This window comes from Helianthus annuus, chromosome 5 (assembly GCF_002127325.2).
Source record: "Helianthus annuus cultivar XRQ/B chromosome 5, HanXRQr2.0-SUNRISE, whole genome shotgun sequence".
Lineage (NCBI taxonomy): Eukaryota > Viridiplantae > Streptophyta > Magnoliopsida > Asterales > Asteraceae > Helianthus > Helianthus annuus.
This window is the reverse complement of record NC_035437.2, coordinates 13,649,890-13,663,515: the sequence shown is the minus strand read 5'-3', so window position 1 is coordinate 13,663,515 and position 13,626 is coordinate 13,649,890. Positions and strand designations below refer to the sequence as shown.

Genomic DNA, 13,626 nt, shown 5'->3' with positions numbered 1-13,626 from the left:
AGATGGATTGTGCGGGAATGCTTGTGTATGTAAATTGATAGACATAAGTTATGCATTTATTTTGTAATGAGTATGAAAGATGCATATTTTGTAAAAAGAGTTATTTTATTATGAACTTTCAAGTAAGTTAAAAACGTTTATAATGAAAGAAATTTTGTGGTACATATTTCCGCTGCGTCTTTTCGGTTAAAGCGTGTTTGGATGTTACATAGTAGGTATACTAAAAAAATTAAGCACTTAAGACAAAATGAGTTTGAGTCGATGTTGGAAAAAGTGACTTACTTTTGTAAGAAAATATAACATTCCAATGTTGGACATGACAATAAGTTTTGGTAATCCAAGAAACCGAAAGATTGTCATTACAAATCGATATCATTTTGAAGTTGACATTTTTAATGAGGTTTTGGACTTGCAAATTCAAGAATTAGGAAATCGATTTAGCGAGGTAACAACTAGTTTGATAAAAAAAATATGTCGGGTTTAAATCCTTGTAACAATTTTTCTAATTTGACCCATCGAAGATATTGACGTTTGATGAGATGTACCTGGATGATTATACTACACTAGAAATAGAGACTCTTTTGGGCGATATTGAGTCATTTCGTCACACTATAAGCGATTATGATCAATTTGCAAACTTGAATGGAATAAGTGATCTTACGCGTGTTATGGTTCGGGAACGCATAGTTCTTGTCCTTTAGTTTATCGGGTAGTGAAGCTATCTTTGCTTTTACCGGTTGCAACCGCAACCGTTGAAACATGTTTTTCGAAATTGAAGCTTGTCAAGACGGATTTGCGCAATCAAATGGGCCAGAAATTTTTGAACAATGCTATGGTTTGTATGGACGAAAATGATTTTTTACATGAAGAGGACAAATCTATTAAGTATTTATTTTACTTTATTTATTGTCGTTTTTTTTAAATTGTATGATTATATGGTGGAAAAAATTTGGATACTCCTGAGTTAATGTTCTAGTTCCGCCACTGATAAGGATTGACTATGAACCAACACATTTAAGCACAACTCGAGTAGAGGTGATCTATCTTCAATATTTAGTCCGTAAGTCCGATAAGGTAACATCAATGCCGGCCCAAGCCCAAGTATTGTGAGGCTCGGGCTTTAGGCCTCCAAATCAATAGGGCCTCTAACGTAAAAAAAAAGTATATATGATATTTGGGTTGGGGTGAACTTATCTTTACACATACAAAAATATATAAAATTACAAAAAAAAAAAATAACTTCGCCAACAATAAACCTTTTAGCTTATTTTGTCGGTCCTAAGCCCGGGTAAAGGAGGGTTTTTCTCAAATAGTTTTTTTTCTCTTTTCAAAAAGGCATTGAATTTTTAACTTGTTTTAGAACACCAAAATAGTCGAATCGACCTTAGGTAAAACAAGGTGTAAGAGGCATGATGTGTATGGTGGTCTATAATTTAACTTAAACTAGAACTAAGCACCCCCGCGTTGCGGCGGGGGCGCAAAACTATGTCAAATAGCATCAATGTCACATCATCGCTAGCGATCATCAACATTGAAATTGCGGCGTGTTAATGCCAAAAAATCAGACCGAAGCGTATAACATATAAAAAATAACTACGTCAATCTAGAACCTACGCGTTGCGACGAACCTACCAAATGGGAAAATAGACGTAAAAACCTAAAACCACACACGAACATTGCTTCGTGTTAACTTGCAAAATTTTGAATGAAACGTAAAAACATTGAACCACACTGTTAACTCACATAATTTACTATGAAACGTAAAATGAAAATTTGCGAAAGTTCAAAAGTGTAGAGGAATAAAGTTGAAAGTAAAAAAGTTGTGATGTTAAATTATAAAAAATGAAAAGTTTTTAGCTATAAGTAAAAAAAAGTCAATTTTGTGAGGTTGAAATTGCAAGAAATGGAAAGTTTTGGACTAAAAATAATAATGTAACTTTTTCTTTTTGAAAACGACCCAAAGCATGTTGTATAACACACTATGCAAAAGTTACTAATAATGGTATATAAATATAAACTAGGATTGCGACCCGCCGCAATGCGGCGGGGATTCTTTAGTTATAACTAAGTCGATCTAGGACTCGCACGTTATGTTAAACCTGTCAAACGGGAAAAAAATAGACGATGGAAAACATTCACCCACACACGCACGTTGCATCATGTTAACTCGCAAAATTTAGAACGAAACGTAAAAATGTTAAGACAAAGACACGTTGCGATGTGTTAAATCACAAAATTTAGAACCAATAAAAAAAGTTATGAGGATAGATTGCAAAAGATCAAAAGTTTTGAGTTAAAACTAAAAAAATAGTTTTGGTTTAAAAGTAATTTATTAAATACTTTTGGGTGAAAAGTAAAAAAAAATCTTTTTTTTTTTGGAAACCAAAGCCAACGTTACGACAACCATATGCATATCCATTTTTTCTTTAGAAAACCCCCAAAGCACACCTCGCGTTGCAGCTAGGCGTAAAACGGTGTCAAATAGTACTAATGTCACACAACCGTCATGGACCACCAACACTGACTCGACCTAGGATATGCGTGTTGCGACGAACCTGTCAAACATGGAAAAATAGAGGCAAAAACGTTGAACCACACATGCGCGTTGCGTCATACTAACTCGAAAAATTTAGAAATATATGTAAAACGAAAATTTGCGGAAGATGAAAAGTATAATTGACAAAAGTTGTGAAGTTAAAATTGCAAATAATGAAAAGTTTTGGGTTAAAATTAAAAAAACAAATTATATAGGGTTAAATTACAAAAGATAAAAACCTTTGGGTTTAAAGTAAAAAATAAAGTTTTTTTTTGAAAAATGTGCAAAGCACAATATACAACTTGTTATGCACACTAACTTTGCTAATTTATAGTATATATAATGGGGCTACACTAGGGGTGTTCAGAATTCGTTTCTAATTTGAAAAGAAATTCGTTTAAATTTGATTCGATTATCAAAAATTCGTTTTGATTATAAGAATTCGAATTCAAATTCGGTTCAATTCGAGTCAAGTAAATCCAATACAAATTTTCAATTTCAAACTCGATTCGATTCGAAATTCGAATAAAATTATACATTTTTATTTATTATTTTTATATATAATACATATGTAACTTTTATTAGGCTTTACTACAAATTATTTTCAAAACTTATTCCAAGTATTAAAATTACCCATTACCAAACCAGCTACATAGCCCATAACTAAAACCTAAGTAACAAATCTATCAACAAATTTCTAACACTAAAATATTAACTTTTAAGGTGGAGTGGTTATTCCCGACTTCTCGTTTTAAATTTTAGATTTATGATACTGTATTTGGAACTGTTTTAATATGATATGATGTTTTATGGTTGCTTTAAAATTTATGTTTCATTTTGATAGTTTTTTACATGTTTTTGAATAATCTAAAGCAAATTGAATTTATTCGAATTCGTATTTTTAATAGAATACGAATCAAATACGAATTGAGTTTTTTATTCGAATCCGAATTTGGATCGAATTTGGTAGACTTTAATCGAATTCGGATCTATTCAAGGGAAAATAAAAATTATTCGAATAATTTAAAAATTCGATATTTGATTCGATGAACACCCCTAGACTAGACATCATCAACGCGTATGGTTGGTGATAAGCCAGATGACTAAATATAATATTTTCTGTAGCTTTTTAGCTACAACTAGATGGAATCCCCGCCGCGATGCGGCCGGGGGCTTACAAAATAAGACATAACCAAAATCACGTTATGACTGGAGGCGTAAAACTATGTCAAGTAGCACCAATGCCACACCACCGTCAGCGTCTTAGCGACCATCAATACCATAAAAGCTTGTATTAAAACAAAACTAAACAACGAAAATCTCAATCACATTTTGGTTTTTTGTCTTTACAGTCAAATCTCAGTTGCACCTTATTTTTTAGGAAAAATCGCACATTATTTCAAAATGTGAAGTCTTTATGTCTTTCCAATCTTATTAGTTGTATGAGTGTGTAGGTATGCACTTACATCCTTTACTATGTTCTTACATCCTTTGCTATGTTTCTTCTTTGTAGTAATTCACATTCACAAATATATCGTTTACAAATAATACTATTAAGAAAATATGTAAAATTGGCATTTTCTTGCATTCATACTATATTCTTTAAAAAGAGATATCGAGTGCCTCTCTTATCTGCCATTGTAATTGTGCGCTTCTTTTCCTACTTGCCTTATCTTTTTCTATGTAATAATTCATGTATATTTCTTAGGAAATAAGCAACATGTGTCCCATGGTGTAAGAAACTTTAAGATAACCCTCAACCATCCAGTGTTGCAATATATCCCTCAACTTTTTCGAGGCCATGAGTACTTCCCTCTAGATATATAAGTGACATTTTGATACATTTTATCTTAAGTATATGTAGTTTCCTAGAAATTTTGATTTCTTTTGGATAACCTCTTGCATCTGATTTGAATGAATTTTTTAATAGTTTTAAATTTTTACTTTAGGGAAACCCAATGCATACTCAAGTATATGTAGTTTCCTAGATGTACTCCACTAAGTGTAGCTGGTTTCAACTAAAATTAATATACATTTATGATATTTTGTTTAACCTATTAAATTTCAATTTAACAATTTTTGTCTTTTATATTTGTTGTAAACAATATTTTAAAAGTGACAATATTTAATTCTTTTTCATTTACCTACAAACCGTCACTATAAAAAAATGGGGGCTTATCATGATTATAAAGTTGAAATTTCGATAATGACAATCTTACATGGTTCAGGTTCAGAATTATGTCATGCAAACACAACCACTTTTCAACATTTCAAATCCTTATTATACGATTTACACATCTCTACTTTTTTTATTCCAAAAAGACATTATTCTTTACTCAACCATCTCATCATTCAATACAACTCCCAACCACAAAACCAAATGATTTCATCCCAACCCTTCTCTATTTACACCCATCTCTAATTTAGTGTGCTTAACCATGAATCAGTGTGAGTTCTATTTTCTTTTAGTTGTTGATTTATTTATTTTTATATTAGAAGGCAAAGACTTACATCAAGAAGCTGTGAGCCTAGCAGACAAAATTACACAGAAAAATTAATAAATTTAAAGGAACCCATTTTAACCATTATAATGTGAGTTCTTTATTTCTTAGTGGTCTCTGTTCAATAAAATTGTGATATTCTTCAAGACCAACATGTTATATTTTTCAATTTTTGATTTTAAGGTATGAAAAGAAATTGATAGAATGCTTATTACTTACATATTTTCCACTTTCCATTAAATAAAACTATACTTAATTCAAATTGGTTTGTCACTTTTCCTTCAAGATACAAACTTTTCTGTTCGTGTGTTTCGGTGAGATAACAAACATGGTGAATGGTTCACCCCAATGGATTTCACTTTTAATTTCATCAACTTCATTCACAGATTCAATCAATCCTCCTCATCATCAACGTTAGAAGACACGAAGTTGAAAATCGTTTATTGTTTCTTAGGAAGTTTTGTGAGCGTGTTGATCAGAAAATCACACAAAGGAATGAAAATCAAAACAAAAAAATTAGGCTCAGAGTTTGCGAAAGAAGTGGTTGCAAGGCGGTTGCAGGTTCAAAACCTACCATCCAAGACCCATGCCATGCCAACTTCATGAATACTCATGTAGATGCGCAACTCATCATAGCCAGTTTCACCGGCATCAGCACCTTAAAACCATCATGAACACAAACCACAATACCAAAACGAAAAAGGCAGCAAACGATGTAAAGATGGCGGTGAGTCACCGACACCGTCACCTCAACACCACCAAGCAAGAACCACTACACCGACAATAATAGTACCGTAGGAGGCTGGTGTGAAAATGGCGATGATGCGTAAGACACATCCCAAGCATCATGTACAACACTGAGAAGCGTAAAAACCACAACACCAAACCGACATCGGCGGCGGCGGAAGGTGTTAACACGGTGGTGATCCACCAACACACGCACCGTCAACGACACCTCAACACCATCAAAGACATGCACCGGCATAAACACCGGATGTCGATCAAGAGCAACATCGGCTCCAGCAAGCTCACCAGAATCGGAGCCTTTTTCTAGAGAGAAAAACATGCACGTCGACGACACCTCAACAACATCAAAGACATGCACCGGCTCCGGCAAGCTCAACAGAATCGGAGCCTTTTTCTAGAGAGAGAAACATGAGAGAAGAGAGAGTGTCTGAATTAAAGAAGAGAGAGTGTAAATCAGGGAGAGTGAGGTGTGGTTTTTTATACCCAAAATGAGTACAACCTCCAAGCCAAGAGTACAAACCTTCTCATGCATAAAACACCTTTCAAGCATCATGTACAACACCAAGAAGCCAAAGTATGTTACTAATTCATAATAGTTAATTTGTTAATTGGACAACATTGGAATATTAATTACAAGAGTAAACTGTAATTTTATTCTCTGGGGTTTAAGTCAATTGGCACTTTGACCCCTCCCTTGAAATAATTGCAATTTGCCCCCCCCCCCCCCCCCCAACATTGTTGTTATGTCGCAAAATTACCCCCTGTGAACAACTTCTGTTAAAAGGCAACATAATTAAGTAACGGTCAAAGGGTATATAAGTCATTTCCACTATACTTTTGTATCTTACACATTACAACCCCCTATACATTTGAGACTCCTAGCACTCTTACCCCCTACTTTCCCACACCACTCCTCGAGATCTCCGGCGATCTTCATCTCGAAACCCTAACCTTTTTCCACTCAGCTTAATGATCGAGTCGAAACCGGCACAGTTCTCAAAGGATCTGTTGTTCAGCTCATCGAATACATTAAGCATATGTAATTATGTTCTTTTTTCATAGTATTATCATGAACCGCGAGAGAATACCGAACGAGAACTCATAGACAGTAAAACTTTAAGCACTTTTTTATTTCAAAAATTACATCTGTTACTGCATTTGGTGAATTAAATTAAGTTAACCCGGATGTTTAACTTGAAATTTGATATATGATTTAAAGTCGTGAAGATATTCAGCAATTCAAATAAAGAAAATCAAACTGCAATAGCACTAGACAAAATGCATATGACATCATAACAATTCATAACCGCCACCGAATTCAACTGACCGAATTCATAACCGCCACCGAATTCAACTGATCTAGAATTTGAAGATTCATGTTTACAATAGGAAGAAATTTGGTTTCACTTTTCTTCCTCAATTGCTTCCGATTTTATTGCATCATTTTCAGATTTTTTTCAACCATCAAAATATCAGCGGCTATAATCAATTTACCCTAAATAAATTGCTCAAAAGGTGTAAACTGTCATAAGATAGAAGTTCAAGGGTGTGGATGTAAATAGATACCCATGGCTCTAATCCTCATCATTGAACTAATCTATGCAAAAGTTGTTTCTCTGTTTTGGGATCAGACCATGCGTAATCCTCAAACTGTTATTAATGTTCCAGCAATATACCATTTAGGGTATGTTTGGCATGGAGCTTTTATTAGCTTCTAGCTTTAAGCTTTTAAGAAAAATATTCTACTTAATAAAAAATCTTGTTTGGTTGAAGGAGCTTTAAGTTTTTAGGTTAGGAGCTTGAAGCTTTTCGTTGAACGCTACTACTAGTAGCGTTTAGAAGGAGCTACAAGCTTTTAGGAAAAAAAATTGACTATTTTAACCACTAAAAATAATGAAATTTTTAATGCACTAACTTTCTAAATTTTTAGTTATGTACATTTTGGTCATTTTATGCATTTTATTAAAAGCTACAGCTACTCTACCAAACACCAAATATATCTAAAAAGCTACAGCTACTAGCTACCAGCTACAGCTACCAACTTCTAGCCACCAGCTACCAGCTTGCAGTTTCCAGCCACCAGCTATCAGCTACTTTTGCCAAACATACCCTTAGTGTCAAGTATTATAGAAAAGAACCAAGGTAAGTTAACCTGTGATTGCAAGTATTATTAGGCTACACGGTATGGGGCCGTCCCCCCACCCGTTCTCGTCCGGCGACGGGCGCTACATCAACCCGCCCCCCTGCCGTCCCGTCCTCCACGTTCCTTTCTAGACGTTTGAGACGGACCAAAAGTGGGCCTCTCCCTTTGAAAAGTTACTGTTATTTAATAAAAAAAAATCCATTTTCCAAACGGTCAAAAAATTAAAATATATATATTTCCACCCCTTTTTCACCTCAATTCACAAATTTAACCCCAAAATTTCATCTCTCTCATATAATTTTTCTTCCACTTTTATAAACCTTATACTTTATCATGGATCCCTTCAACAACCCGAACAATCCGAACAATCCCAATAACCCGACCCAACCGAATGTTTTCTCAGTTCCGGGATATTATCCAATGAGGTGGAGATGGCGAAACGCCAAAAAACATCGGAAACGGGTAGTTTTAGCGCCGGTGGATCGGACGCGAGGTGTCACATAAACTTAAATGATGACGCCGACTTTGACGAAGAGGAGTATGCCGTACATGATGAGGAGCGTCCACCGGGCCGAGACAAATCAAAGAAGGAGCTGGCCAAGGGGAAAGAAAAGGAAAAGGTGGACCCGAAGATGGAAGAGTTTATGGAACAGTTAAAAATGTACAACGACGTCTCGGCCCAAAAGACGGAGGCGAAGGAGCGGGCCGTCGAAGAAAAAACTCGTGTAGCGGAAGAAAAGTTACGCGAGAAGGTCCGATTGTCGAATGAGAAAATCCGAATTTCCGATGAAAAAATTCGGCTCAAGGAATGAGAAATAATTACGATGGATGTCGATCAGTATCCCAAGCCGAAACGTTCGATGTTGAAAAAACTACAAACCGATATCATGAAGAAAGCATGATATTATTTAAGTCTATGTTTTTTTATTAAGTTTATGTTTTGTTTTAAATTTATGTAATGTGGTTTTAATACTAATGAAAATATATTGTTAGTTTATTTATTTGTTAAAAAAAAGTAGAAGATTAAAAAAACAAAGAAATGGTGGGGAGGACTATGACTAGGACCATCCTTCCATACCCTCTACTTTTTGGGGGTGGAGCATCATTGGGAGGACTATGACGTGGCGCCTACATGGCGGAACATTCTCCCTTGGAGGACCATCACCATACCTTGTAGCCTTAGAGGGTTTTGAAAAGGATTTGTTTCCTGCAGGGGTAATGTTTGGAGCAGTCTATAACACTAGGGGTAATATTGCAGAATACAGAGAACTATAGGGGGTTAGAAGAAAGGGTAATATAGTCATTTTACAGAGGTGGTAATATTACAGAGTAGAACAGATCATAGGGGTAAGTGTCACAACCCCCGATCCCTATTCCCGGGAATGGGCGGCCGCGAACTAGTTATGGTGGTATCACGTTATTAACTTATTTGGCAGCGGAAATTTTCATCAGGATCGTAGTTAGGAAATATTAAATCAGAGTAAACCACCATATTTTATAATATTAAATACATGGGTAAATCCCAAGTTTTACATTTCAAACTGAATTACAGGGATAAATCCCACTTTATTGAAATAAACGCTTTATTTATTTAGGTAACTTTTATAGCCACTTTTCCAAGCCTTCAGTGCTGTCCAGCTGGCTTCTAATTGGCTTTCACATTGTGTTACCTGAAACGCGTTTTAAAAAAGGTTTTGTCAGTGGAAAATACTGGTGAGTGAATCCCAGTTTAACCAAGAAATATAAATTTAATTTAAACTTAACAGTATTGAGGGCGATTACAATGTTTATATCTACCCAATTACTCATTCAGTAGTGTCAAGTCTGACTAGAGGGTCATATTACACATTGGCTAACTCTTCGTCCAATGGTAACGTTACTCCAATTTTGTATACAAAACCCCAACATACCGGCAGTAATTGTAGAATTACAAAGACTCAATCACTGCTAAATTTCATTGTAAAAAGGTTAAGGTTTTGTAAAAACTAGTAACAAAAAGGAGATTACTCACATTGCTATTTTAGGGTTTTCAGTAGTGATTTCCTGAGAATAATCTATAATTTACACAAATGCACGTGTGTTAGTATAATAACCCATTTTAACATTAGTAATACACTCCCCGAGACGGCATTCCAACGACTACGTCGGGCAGAACCACGACAGTCGTTAAGGAACCCTAGATCAATCGGGCAGAGTATCTAATACGTATCCAGGGGTTATAATACTTACAACAAAGCAGAACCTCGCTATTTAGGGGGGTATAATGCCCGGGTATTACTTCTACTACTCAGAAATTTAGTAAGAAAGAAAGGAAATGAACGACGGACTGAAGGCCCGTTGCCTTCTATTTATAGTGCTGAAATCGCACCCTCTCGCGGCCCGCGTGACATGAGCACAAGGCCTACGCGGCCCGCGTTGACCTCCGGTCAATGCGTAGCTTGGCTGGGTCACCCTCTAGACTTGACACGGTGATGACACGTGTCATCACCGGGCTGCGCCACATTCTAGGTCGCTCGCGGCCCGCATTAACTTAAGCGAGATCATACGCGGCCCGCATGAACTTAAGGTTTTGGCGAAGTCCGGTTACACCCTCGCGCGGCCCGCATTAAGTTGAGGTGAGGTCCCATGCGGCCCGCCTCAACTTAAAATTTCTTGTTTTTAATTTATTTTATAAATTATGTTATATTTCGGGCTCGGTTTTCACATACGGGGTGCATATAAAGACATATTAGGACATTTTAATGTATATTAGGGTGTCGAAAATTTTATGAGGGTGTCGGTTTACGTTAGGGTTGTTATATCCTCCCCACCTTGTTTTAGAGCTCGTCCTCGAGATCTACTGGAACAAGTGTGGATATTTCTTTTGCATTTCTGATTCAAGCTCCCATGTGTACTCGGGTCCTCTCTTGGAATCCCACTTCACTTTGACCAGAACTAGTCTCTTGTGCTTGAGATTCTTTATTTTTCTATCTTCAATCTGTAGAGGCTTCTCTACAAACTTGAGTTGTTCGTTGACCTCTATATCCTTGAGAGGTACTACGAGCGATTCATCAGCTAGGCACTTTTCGAGGTTAGATACATGAAATACATCATGTATTCCTGCCATTTCCTCCGGCAGTTGTAGCTGATAGGCTACAGGTCCTATTCTTTTAATAATTTTAAAGGGTCCAATATATGTTACGCCCAAATTTCACCTTCCTAAATGTGATAATATCATACTATAATTTAACAAAAATCAGGCATGACCCGTCCATAAAACGAGCATACCCCTGTTTTAAACATAAACAAACTAGATACAATTCTACAATTCGTTCAACAAGAAACTACTAAAAACCAATACAACAAATTTTGGATCAAAAACATTTGAACAAGCTAGTGGAAGCGTTTGGTATGGCATAACATGAACTCGTGCTCGCTCCGATTCTCCAAGTCGCCAAAATTGAGGATTTACCTACATTCAACAACAAAGCTTTAAAAAGTTAGCCGTCATACTTGTTTGCTTATAAAACCGTCATTTTAGTTCCATTCGTGTACGTACTTTCATTTCTCTTACGCATTCGATTACCCAATTAAATGGGTCTGACATATACCCTCATATAACTAACATGTTAGTAGATGGTGACGACCAAACATATAATATTGTATAAACTAAAACGTCCATAGCATATTCTAACAGCTTAAGTTACTTCAACCCGATTATCCTTCCAACATTCAATCATTTCATTACTATATCAACACTTCGAAAGTCCGACATTCGTAAACCTGCAGTTTCAAACATACTTAATAATAACTTGGTTAGCAAACCCGTAATCTCAACATATTCAAGTACTACATCTTCGTAAAAAGGTCGCCAACCATTTATATGCATCTATTTAACTACAACACAATGTACGCCTTTCGCATATTTTTATATATATATATATATATCTTCTATCCACATCACGCGTACTAGTTTATACGACTTAAACTCACCATGACTCCGATTATTCATACCCACATACCATCCTATTCTCTAAACTTAATTAACACACCTCCTTAGTCATCATTACATACATATATCATACTCTTATATAAATTAAATAAGGCTTAGACTTGGGTGTACAACTTATAATCGTCAAGGGAACACTCGAAATCATGTTTGGGAGGCCCACCGTAGTCCACAGATAATATACCGAAGCCTACGATGCATAAATCACATAAATAATATTTTTCACAGAACCTTCACCAGGCCGTGTCAGCTTACCACCCGGCCGTGTCAGCTCTGCACTTTTCCTAGCCATTAATTTTTACCGAAACGGACATAACTCTCTCATTTTTCACCCGTTTTGCGTCACGTTTCTTCCTACATGATTGTAAATTAACATTCTATCATGTGAACTTGAAATCCAACATCCGAGTTAAGGTATTTCTTAACTTGTACATGTTGGCTTATTATTCATCTACGAATTATTCGACCCGTTCATGCATTCATCAAAATAATATATTGATTTGACCTCAACTTCATATGAACTTAATAATTAAACATTATACTACTTAAACAAACTAAGAAGTGATTATGGAAATCACTTACCTCGCACGTCCAAGTTTGTGCATAACTTCCTCATTTCCTCTTAATCCGATAGCCTTCCATACTTGAGTCCTTGTCAATTTTGGTTTCCTATCCTTTCAAATCATTATACCCATTTCATAGTTAGCACGTATGATCATTCATATCGCATCCACTTTCAACTCTTAGCTACATAAACTTTTAATAGTCAAACTTTATCACGCATAAAACATGAACCGACAACCACGTTGTTCAATCATTTACTTAGTCAAACTTATTATCATAGATACGTACACAACATAACTCCGACATTATTACTTATTAATAAACTATTCGTTTCACATTCGTACACATTCACTTTTGATTACTATAAATCAAGCGCGTTAAATACATGGTGAGCATCACACTATTTAAACACAAGGTACAAGTCCCTAATGCATGATTTTACCAAATCATTCATTCAAATCCGAATTTTCATATGGACTCCATCTAAAGCACACTTCGCACATTATCTTGTTAACGACTACACCATAAACACTTTCTATACATACCTACCCACAACTTTCATACAATTTCACAAATTTGTTCTCTTAGGCATTTCATCAAACACCTTGTAAGCATCATAATCATGGTATTCGGTACAAGACTATAAGGCACATTCTTATTAGTTTATCATCATACAACATTCATATTCATTTGGATTTACATAACTACTCCATCCTACATAAATTTTATTCATCATTCATGTATCACATCAAGCTCATAATCAAAGTTCTAGTTATATGATCTCATTCCATCATCCTACAATTACTAGCTTCTTAACAAGCGGGTTTTTGCTAAAATCACAACAACCATCCCAATTCAAACATAATTTCTGCTATAATTCTTATCCTAATGCTTAATCCTAACCAAACTTCACGAATCCTATGCCATGCATTCATGCTTGGGTCAAGACCCACTTCATACAATTTAGAAAATCACAAAATTGAACTTACCACTTCAAAGAACAGGTGTAGGAGCTTAGAATTTGATGATTATTCTTTCGATTTCCTTAAGATTTCTAGTAATTCTTGTGGATTTTGTGAAGTTAGGGTTTCACCCCTCCTTGCTCCCCTCCTGTCGATCGTCCAGAACCCCACACACGAGTTGTGTG

At 35.7% G+C, this 13,626-nt stretch overlaps 1 long non-coding RNA gene across 1 annotated transcript; it reads right to left on the bottom strand.

The window, feature by feature from the left end:
- Positions 1-11,151: 11,151 nt before the first annotated feature.
- LOC110938580 lies at positions 11,152-12,585 on the bottom strand. Its single transcript, XR_002591502.2, has 2 exons — positions 12,498-12,585; positions 11,152-11,378 (listed from the first exon to the last, which is right to left on the bottom strand). It is a non-coding gene; the product is annotated as an uncharacterized LOC110938580 (long non-coding RNA).
- Positions 12,586-13,626: the final 1,041 nt, after the last annotated feature.